Source organism: Epinephelus fuscoguttatus, linkage group LG1, assembly GCF_011397635.1.
Source record: "Epinephelus fuscoguttatus linkage group LG1, E.fuscoguttatus.final_Chr_v1".
Classification (NCBI taxonomy): Eukaryota; Metazoa; Chordata; class Actinopteri; order Perciformes; family Serranidae; genus Epinephelus; species Epinephelus fuscoguttatus.
In genome coordinates this window covers 758,251-768,992 of record NC_064752.1, presented here as the reverse complement: position 1 = coordinate 768,992, position 10,742 = coordinate 758,251, and positions in this window count along the sequence as shown.

The window sequence follows — 10,742 nt, the reverse complement described above, 5'->3', positions numbered from 1 at the left end:
AGCCAATCATCTGTCCACACATCTCCTGGTCCTGCTGGTCCACCACACCCACCTCATCAAGCCAGCTCCACTTAGCTGTAAACACTCCAGCTTCACAGACTCTCGTTGCCAGATTGTTCTGTGTCATCCCGTGCAAGACTTTCCAGCGTGTTCCCACACTGCTTTATCATTGCCGATCTCACCTGCCTCTGATTCTCCTGCTTCATCTGATCCCTGGTAAACCACTCGGCCTTCTGTGGCTGCACATTCCGCCTTTGTGTGTGCGCTGTGGCATCCACTCATCGTCACTGCTGGTTCCTCAACTCCTCGCCCGCTTACAGTCAAGTACTCACAGGTGTGTTGGCTTTCCTCATGTGTACACCTGATACCGGACCTTCTGCTCATCTGATATTGTCTCTCATCTGCTCCCTCACAAAACTGCTGCTCACTATTGAAATGTTTGCTGCTTGTGTGCATCCAGTGGACACTGGTGACTCACCTGCTCAAATTAATCTTCAGGTTTCCAGCTTTCAGGTGATGTACACTCACTGGCCACTTTATAAGTTACACCTTGCTGGTACCAGGTTGTACCCCCTTTGCTTTCAGAACTGCCTTAGTTCTTGGTGTCACAGATTCAACAAGATACTGGAAACATTCCTCAGAGACTTTGGTCCATATTGACATGATGACATCACACAGTTGCTGCAGATTTGTCGGCTGCACATCCATGATGAGAATCTCCCGTTCTACCACATCCCAGAGGTGCTCTATTGGATATTATATTATGTCAGACTAGTTCCAGCCTAGTCAGACAAGCATGAACTGAAGAAGCCTCTTGGATAAGAGGTGAAACGTCTTCTAAGACAAAACCAAGTCCAATTGCGTTCAATTCAATTGCCTTGAGACTTCTATTGTCCAGTTTTGGTGAGAAAACCCGTGTGAATTGTCGCCTCAGTTTCCTGTTGTTAGCTGACAGGAGTGGCACCTGGTGTGGTCTTCTGCTGCTGTAGCCCATCTGCTTCAAGGTTGGACAAGGTGTTGTTGCTTCAGAGATGCTCTTCTGCACACCTTGGTTGGAACCAGTGCTTATTTGACTTCCTGTTGCCTTTCTATCATCTTGAACCAGTCTGGCCATTCTCCTCTGACCTCTGGCATCAACAAGGCATTTTGGCTCACTGGATATTTTCTCTTTTTGGGACCATCCTCTGTAAACCCTAGAGATGGTTGTGCTGAAAATCCCAGTAAATACTCAGACCAGCCCGTCTGGCACCAACAACCATGCCACGTTCAAAGTCACTTCAATCACCTTTCTTCATCATTCTGATGCTCCGTTTGAACTTCAGCAGCTCATCTTCACCATGTCTACATGACTAAATGCATTAAGTTGCTGCCACGTGATTGGCTGATTAGGTATTTGCATTTACAGGCAGTAGAACAGCGGTACCTAAGAAAGTGACCGGTGAGTGTATACCACTTGAATGTTGAATATACTGTTGACCTGCTATCACTCCCAAAGGATCCCCTGCCCTCCCCAAAAAAAGGACCAAAATGTATCTACACTTTGTGGGTGTCAGAGGGTTAATTGTGTGCTGCTATTTTGTCTCTTCGACTACACTGTTGAAGCAGCGCAGCACTGATTTGAAGGAAATAAATCTAAAAGGCAAGATCATAAAGTAAATTTCTTTGCATGCATTTGATTCCCAATCAACATCATTAATGTGGACTTCAAAATTGAATTTTAAACCTGTGATTAAAAACGGATTAATCACAATTAACCATTGAAATATAGCAATAAAATAACTACTCCTTTGACAGCCCTAATTTATACACATATTTCCTTCTTCTGAAATAAAATTAAAGAATATTTTGTCTTTCTGTTGCCTTTGAAGTTTCTCTGTTGGTCTTTTCTTTATGTTATTTTATGGCTGTTTGTCCTCACTGTGTGGGACAGCAGGAAACCTAAACTGAGTTAGACTCACAGCTGGAAGTGTTTTTATTGCTCTGCTGTTTTTCCTGCTTCAATAACGTTTTTTAAAGACAGTATTCAGTGTTACACCATTTAAGCGTACATTTCATACTTGGTAGCGTTCAACAGCCCTGACACTGAATGAATTTCTGCAAGTCTATTAACAGTTTTGGGGCATCTGTGAGATTATGTGCAGTATAAATCTACCAGATGTGCATAATAAATCTGCCTTGTGGTATTTTGCTGAAATACCCCTTTAGGGATCGATATGTACCTCCTCTGGTGATATGCAATATGTTCGACCACCTGCCCAGTAATGGGACTGGACAGACTGGCTCTGCGGATACTGATGCCTCCAAACACCAATTCAATTTCATGGCAATTTAATGTGTCATTTGGAGTTTTCATGAGAAACTTTTATTTCCTCTGTTTTTGGCCAAATGGATCATCACATTTTTTTCTGCACCGACTTTATGTTCAGAGGTAACGTTGTTTGAAATGGGTCGATATATCACCATTTACCAAAGTTAAAGGTACCCTGTGGAGGTTTTTGACCACTAGTGTCACGGCAGAGCGACAGTTTGATGAGTCGACCTAATATTGTTTGTTCTACCAGCACACACACACAAGGACACACATTCAGGCAACGAGCACAAGGGTGAGGTGATATACTGTCCTTTTCACTGAGCTCTGTTGCTGGACAGCACCTTCAAAAAGCACTTTACAACTGTGGAGTTTACTCTTTCCTGTTCAAGGACACTTCAGCATGTTGACAGGAGGAGCTGTCACAGTGTGACCAAACGACAACCTCAGGGGCTGAAAAAAAAGCCATCACAATAGAGCCAGAAACTGCAGTTCCTCTAATGGCCACTTGAGGCTGGCTTTACAGCAGATATAAACTTGTTTACAACTCACCTGTTTACATTTTACTAGTCCATACCCATTGAGTGCACAGGTGCCCACGTACAGTTTCACATGGTGTGTGTTTGGGATACAGCTCATAGGAAACTGCAGATTAAATAGTCAACTGAACCCATTAAGAAGAGCAGTGTATTCAGACAGAGTGTTTGTGAGTTTGATAGTACGATTGCTTTATTGAAAGTACAGTAGTACCATTGGCAATAGTGGGATAGTTAGTGGGCTAAAATTGTACATTAGTAGTTGAAGTAAAAACATTGGTCCACAGGGGGAGCCACAGCGATCGGTCGCATTTTAGCCATTTTGAAGCATTTTTCTGTTGTTATAGCACCACCCAGTTGCCAATTAGAGTTAAATTTCTCCAGTCACCTTGAGGCGTCCTGTTCTACATATCTACCAAGTTTAGTAAAAATCCATATGGCGGTTAGGCCTAGATAAGAAATGAGCTCTCTAGCGCCCCCATTTTGTTTGATGGGGTCAATAATGGAGGGGTCCCTTCAGATTATGTGTGGTCATATGCCTACAAAGTTGCGTGGTGATGGGTGAAACCCTTGAGATGTTCTACACCTTTATGTGATGAGCCACGCCCTCCGCAATATTCATTGCCTTATAGAAGCTCAGTTTTAGGAAGTTTTCCAACTTTTGCCAAGAGGGAACTTTAGATATTGCTCCCTAGATTATGTTCACCCAGTTTCATGCAGATCGCTCAAACTTCCTAGGAAGAGATCCATTTGAAGTGTTTTTCAAAAAAATCAAAACGGCGGAAAATCTATATAAGCGGAAGTAATGGGTTCTTGAGGCAAATGTGTTCCTCATGAGGAGAGGCATCTCTGTGCAAAGTTTCATGTCTCTACGACATACGGGGCATGAGATATGCCCATTCAAAGTTTGACATTTCAATGGGTTGCTATAGCGCCCCCCTTTGGCCAATTGATGTAATATTGCTTCATTGGCATCCTCCCATGACCCTCTACCACTGTGCCAAATTTCACATGGATTGACCAAGTCAGTGAGGAGAAAAACCTGGAACAGACACACACACAGAGTTTTCGTCATTATATAGTAAGGTTAAGGCTCACAGTTGTAGTAATTATAATAATTAAAGGCTACAGGCTGTCTGATGATAGTGTCCTTCGCCACTATCCACCCCTTGCGCCTCCACAGCACCAGCCTCTGGCCTCAAAAAACCAATATGGTGACAGCCAAAATGCCAAACTCAAGGCTTCAAAGCAGGAGTCCACAAACCAGTGGGTGACATCCCGATAGTTACATCCTTTTTTTTTAAAGTCCATTTTGACGCATGGGACCAAGCGTTTGTGTTTGATGAGTTGGGAGTAAGAATATGATATCCAAACTCTTAAATACATGCTTGTTTAATGTATGTATGTATAATTGTGTTCCACAGAGTGACTGTGTGTTTCTCTGTGTGTGATGTCGGTGTTGATGTGCTGCTCAATCACTGACAGTGAAACAGGTTTGCCTCATTAGACGCTCTCAGCAGTGAAGGACTGGGCACCGTTAAACTGTGGGAGGAGGGGTGGTATTATTCTGCAGTAAATCAAGTTCAGTTACATTTGGTGCTCTCCTGGGTGTGTATGTGTCTCCATAGGTAAATTCTGATTTCAGCAGTAACTGAGAAACCTTACATGAGTCCATCAGGTATTGTTGATGCTTTGCACTTGTTGACTTCCCCTCAGCTCACCTGTGCAGGTGGAAGGTTCCAGTCAGGTGAGGCTGAGAGTTCAATTCATTCAGTGGTCAACAGAGAGGAGAGGGGGCAGCTTCCTGTCAGGCTGCACATTTTAACTGTTTGTTGGTTTTTTTTTAGCATTAATTTTTGTCTCGTTTTAATAGTTTTGTCAGTAAATTCCTTTTCAAGGACCACACCACAACAATGTGATTTTGAAGGTTTAATGAGGAAGTGTTGGATGTTGAGGAGGTCGTTGAGAAGATGGGGAACTTGGTGCCTCTGAAAGGGAGTCAGAAATCTGAGGACAGTTTCTGAGTTGGATATATGGAGATATGTGTGGGACTGCTGCAGGGATGAAATGGCCTGAGAAGAATCAAATAGATCATCGTCTGGATGGGACGGATTCATCTGCAGTTCTGGATCCATGGTGAGTTTATTATTTGGTGTTATGGAAGGTTGAGACAAAATATTCCTACCATTTTACATTGTCCCCCTCTCCTACCATGTTCTCTTTGCTCCCTTTAATAAACTAAACTATTTTAATTATTTATTTACTTATTTATTTATTTATTTATTTATTTATTTATTTATTGTTGTTTGCACTTACACATACATTCAGGAAGAAACAGTTAAAATGTGCAGGAAAGATCATAAAGCCCAAAGGGCTTATAAGCAACCCTCCCTTCTTAAACCTATAAATAACTATACTTAAGTATTGTTATTTACCTAAATAAGAAGAGTTGGAGGAAATTCTTACAAAGGATTTCTGAAATCTATGGATTGCTTGTAAATAAGAAGGGTAAGTGCTGGCCCAAGCAAGAGTTACAGTAAGAGATGTAAGGATAAATTAAACTGTAATACAAAGTTAGAAGTGTGCTCTTTTTCAAATGCTGTTTAACCCTTTTTATAATGCCCAACGATTTTGAAACCTTCTTACAAACAAATTCACAATGATTCTTAAAGCAGAGTTTCTCATCAATGTTGACACCTAAGAACTTCGCTGATGAAATTTGTTCAAGTGCATTGTTATTGATATAAATTTTGACTCTGTCTGCATTGTAATTCTTGTTCTTATTTCTGAAAATAATGAAGTTAGATTTCTTGACTTTGAGTGATAACTTGTTTAACTTAAACCAATGGGAAAAATGAATGAGTCCAGCATTTGCTTTGGCAATAAGGGAATCAAAATTCTTGTCAGTGACAAAGAGATTTGTGTCATCAGCAAATAGTATAGGTGACAATAAACTTGATGCATTAGCAAGATCATTAACATATATCAAAAACAACAAGGGTCCTAGAATGGATGCATTGTGGAACACCACATTTTAGTACAGCCAGCTGTGATCGATTACCATTAAAAACAACAAATTGCTCTCTGTTGTTTAAGTAATTATCAACCCATTGTAAAACCTGTTTTTTTTTTAAAACCATAACATAACATTTCTGATCAAAAAATTTCATGATTCACCGTATCAAAAGCCTTTGATATATCTAAAAAATATGTAAGTGTTTTTCCTAGATTTCGAAGTTGTAAATACTGAATTGAGTACACTGTGGACTTTAAAGGGAAATTTCGGTTTATTTCAACCTGTCTCCTATCGTCCTAAATTTGTTTCAAGTGACTAGTGATATAGAAATAATAGTTAGTATGTTAGCCGTTAGCCTAGATACAGCCGGGGCGCATAGTAGCGTCAGACCTGTTAAAACGTAAGTGAACGGGCAACCTTCAAGTGCAAAGTTAGTCCACTAAACAAGCTTTTTTTCCACAAAGACCGCCTCATATCGTTAGGATAAATGTCAGAGAACATATAGAAAACCACATGTAAATGTGCTGTCTTACCTTACCGGTGTGCTGCCATGTTTGTTTACCATCTAGCTCTGCTTTCCAAAGCGCAGCCGAAATATCGCGAGAACAAGCAGGTCAAATAACCAACAAGAAACAGAATGCGATCAGATCAGAATCAGATTGTCTTTCATGCCATTGTAAGTAGCCTACTTAATTAGGTTCGTCAACCAGCACCGTGCCGGTTCTGTCAGTCGAAATGCGCTGTTTGTGACTCTGGGCCCAACTCTGCCACTGATTGGCCAGTCAACAATTCTTCATAATACATAAAGAATGTTAGTGAAACACATAGACCTAACAGAAACATGCGTTTGTTTGGGGACAAGTTAGTGGTCACGTTACTTGTTCCACAGGCGAAGGACCCCGGACACATACAGTACATACACCGGTTGTAAGTAACTTTTAACATACGTGAGTCTTTGTGACTCTTGTTCCCTAACTAACACTGTTTCACTAACGATATTTTCACCCGATTAAGTCACATCCCGTTATTTCCTCTGTAAACCTAACGTTACAGCAGCCTACAAGCATGCTGTGTCAATAAATCAGCTCAGACACTGTTAGAAATGTAATATTTAGCTTAATAACATCATGCTACAGCAGTAATAACGTCAGCTTTAGTCAATGGCTCTAGCTCTCCCGCTAAATGTCATAAACTCTGGACACATTTTCCCTGTTGACATGATAATGGCCGCGTTTCCCAGATCGCTCTTAGCTTAAGAAGATCTTTCACTAAGGAGTTGTAAGATCGAGCTGACCCACTCTTGACAGTCTTCTTAGTGACCAAACGCTCACAGATCCAGCCTCAGCAGGCAGATTAATATTTGAGTAAGCAAGGAGACATTAAAACAGTGCGCACCGTATAAATTTTGATCTATTTTATACTTCAGATTTATATTGTTTGGCATTAATTGGTGACAGAAAAGAACGAATTTCATTCTGCAGGGAGACGCGTGTCCTTACTGTGCATATTGAATCTTGAATCTATGTTTTATGAAGACCCTGTGTGCACTCAGAGCTGTGGCACAAGTTACGCACCGAAATCTGGCCAAAGAAAAATAACAATAAGACGGAAAATAAGTAGTCTGTGTGTGACTTACGCACTGATGAAGTGGTGAGTGATCGATGTGCCTGACATTGATTGATTTAGTTTCAGCACCGTGGTAGTGGCCAGCTCCTGTTTCTGAAAGAGCGATCTCAAGTAAAATCTTAAATGGATGCAGAAAGTGAAAAGAAAGCAATTTAAAAAGTTGCCTCTATTGAAAATGCATTTAATCTCTGATTCAATTTGAAAGCTATTTCTCAAGACAAGATCTGTAATTACCTTGTCTGCTTTCATTCTGTTTATATCTTAACAAACAAATTTCGAAACAAAATCAATCGATATCAGGCAAATCAACATAAATCTGAAGTATAAAATAGATCAAAATATATACCGTGCACACTGTTGTAACATCTCCTTGCTTAGTGTAATATTAATGTGCCTGACGTGGCTGGAGCTGTGAGCGTTTGGTCGCTAAGAAGACTGTTAAGAGTGGGTCAGCTCGATCTTACTCCTTCTTAGTGAAAGATCTTAAGATTTTTAGATTTTTGACTGTAAGAATAATGAGAGACATCAGTTTTCTTGACAAGAGAATTCATCTTCACAGATAAAAAGGGCAAAAATGTGGTGAAAATTGTAGGTTTCTGAGGCTTGCGCCAAAAACTGAGTTTTTTTCATATTTACAGTGATGACATAGCATGGGAGAGTCGTCCTGAGCCTGCAGCGTACAGTAAACTGCACAGTAGTAGTTTGGCGGTGTATCAGGGTAGTCATTTGGTAGTCGGTAGTCTGTTGTCTAGTCAGTAAGTAGTCGATGTTAGTCAGTAGTCTGTCAGAATTCAGTGACATTAGGTCAGTCAGACTCAGTAACGTTAGCAAGTCGGTCGGGCGCCTGCTGGTTCTTAGCTAACATTGGTGTGTTAGCTGGCTAGCTAGCTCTCCATTTATTTCTTATCAGCTAGTTTTGTCCGGCTTTACACATAATGGTGAGATACTGCACAAACTCTAGTCTATCTGGACATAGAGTTCATACTTTTCCAACAAATAGGAAAAGTGACACTTTTCGTGCATGGGTGCTTTTTGTCCAAGTGAGGAGACAGACTTCACTGCGGCATCAGCAACGAATAACGTGGTAATTTTTGGAGCGCACTTTTCACCGGAGGATTAACGTTATATTCCCGGGGACATGATGGAGTGTGAAATGGGATTTCGCCACCACAACTGGGTGAGACTGAGAATGGGTGCTGTTCCCTCTCTGCACACAGCAGCATCGTCGGCTCCACCATCAGGAACACTGCCGACCCTGCCTCGGCCCATTTTTGTGGATGGAGGTTCTCAAAACCTAAAATAGCCAAAACGACCACTTTTTGTGACAAGTTGCTCCATGATGACTTAATTGATCCCCGAGGGAAATTCCTGTGAACTATAATAAGCAGACGAACATAGGCCTGCACCTAATGTGGCAGTGTCACAACAGTGAGCACGTTTACATGTGCACAATAATCAGATAACTGTGAATAATCAGGTAATGGTAATAATCCGATTTGACGCTTTTTCATGCACTTCAATAATGTGATAATCAGAAAAACCTGGTTTACATGATTCAGTCCTTCAGTTGGATTTCTCCTCAAGTACATGACATAAAACTCTTGTTACAGGAGGTACTCATATCCTTGAAAAACCTCAAAGTACGCAAGTCATATATTTGCAAAATAAAGCACTCATCATGCTGACAGCTTATAATCTTACAGTACTGTTTGTTTTTATCATTAACAAATACATGTGAGAGCATTCTAATGTGTAGTTTATCAATGTGGAGCCAATTTTACATACTTTGGGCACATTTGGAGGAAAAGTACTGCAAAGTGCAATGTACAAGTGTATTGTATATAAACTTGTCACACAAAGTGCATAACATAAGTAAGATAAAATAAAAGTGACAATTTAAACACTGAGAATATAAAAATATATTATTTTATGTAAAATCTTTATCTGAAAGGAAACAAAAGATGTCAGATTAACGTAGTGGAGTACAAAGTACAATATTTCCCTCTAAACTGTAGTGGAGTGGGAGTATAAAATAGCAAAACCCGAAAGAAACCAGATTAAAGGGTATACATGCATCGAATAATCTGACTATTGGGGAAAAAGCTAGGTGTGTTTATCTGATTTCTCATAATCAGATAATGGCTTTTATCTGATAAAGCCTATTGGATTATGCTGTTTACATGACCACTTGAATAATCAGGTAACCCCAGAAATCAGATAATGATCAGTTTATTAGTGCGCATGTAAACGCGCTCATTGTAAAAGGTTATTGCCATGCATCAGACTATAACAAAACTAGAATTTGTCACCTAATTTGTGTCCTGCCGAATCCGACTCCCGTTCATGTGCCGACAAAGTGAGTGTTTAGCAGGCTAACATTAGTTCTTCCTCATACACCGCCTCGGCTTGAGTCTGCACTATTACCACATTACACCAGGTTGTCTCAGTCTACTCCTTTCAGTTTTGCATAATGGGGATGCAAAGTCACGTTTGCTCTGTGAAGTTAGTGGCAAGCTGCACTTGCTCAGGTGCCAGTGATCAGGCACATGAAACTGTAGGCTAATACACTGTTATTGACTATATGGATTATTCTCCTAATTACATTATTTCCTTACATTGTTAATATAAATGGTGAATGTTGGTGGCCCCTATTGATTGTTAAAATGTGAACACAGTGTTAGATCTTGTTAGCTAGTACCAGCTAGCCTGGCCACTCACCAGGACACCTGCCTAGCTCTCCATTCATTCTCCTCACACCACAACTCTATATCTCTCATTTCTCCGAACCCTAGGCTGCTCTGGCTCCCTTTGCCATCTGGCTGGCTCAAAGTTGTAGGGTTGTGGGCTGTCGTATGTCCCAGCATAAACATTTACAACCTCTTCACTGTCAAAGCCAGCCATTGTCTCGTTGTGAAAAATATTAATAATTATTATAATTGTATTATTAAAATTATATTATAGGGAGAAATCTCTGTCTCTCTCTGTCTTACTATATAATGACAGAAACTCTGTGTGTCTGTTCCACGTTTCTCTCCTCACTGAAACTTTGAATGGGCATATCTCATGCCCCATATGTCGTAGAGATATGAAACTTTGCACAGAGATGCCTCTCCTCATGAGGAACACATTTGCCTCAAGAACCCATAACCTCCGCTTATATAGATTTTCCGCCATTTTGAATGTTTTGAAAAACACTTCAAATGGATCTCTTCCTAGGAAGTTTGAGCGATCTGCATGAAACTGGGTGAACATAATC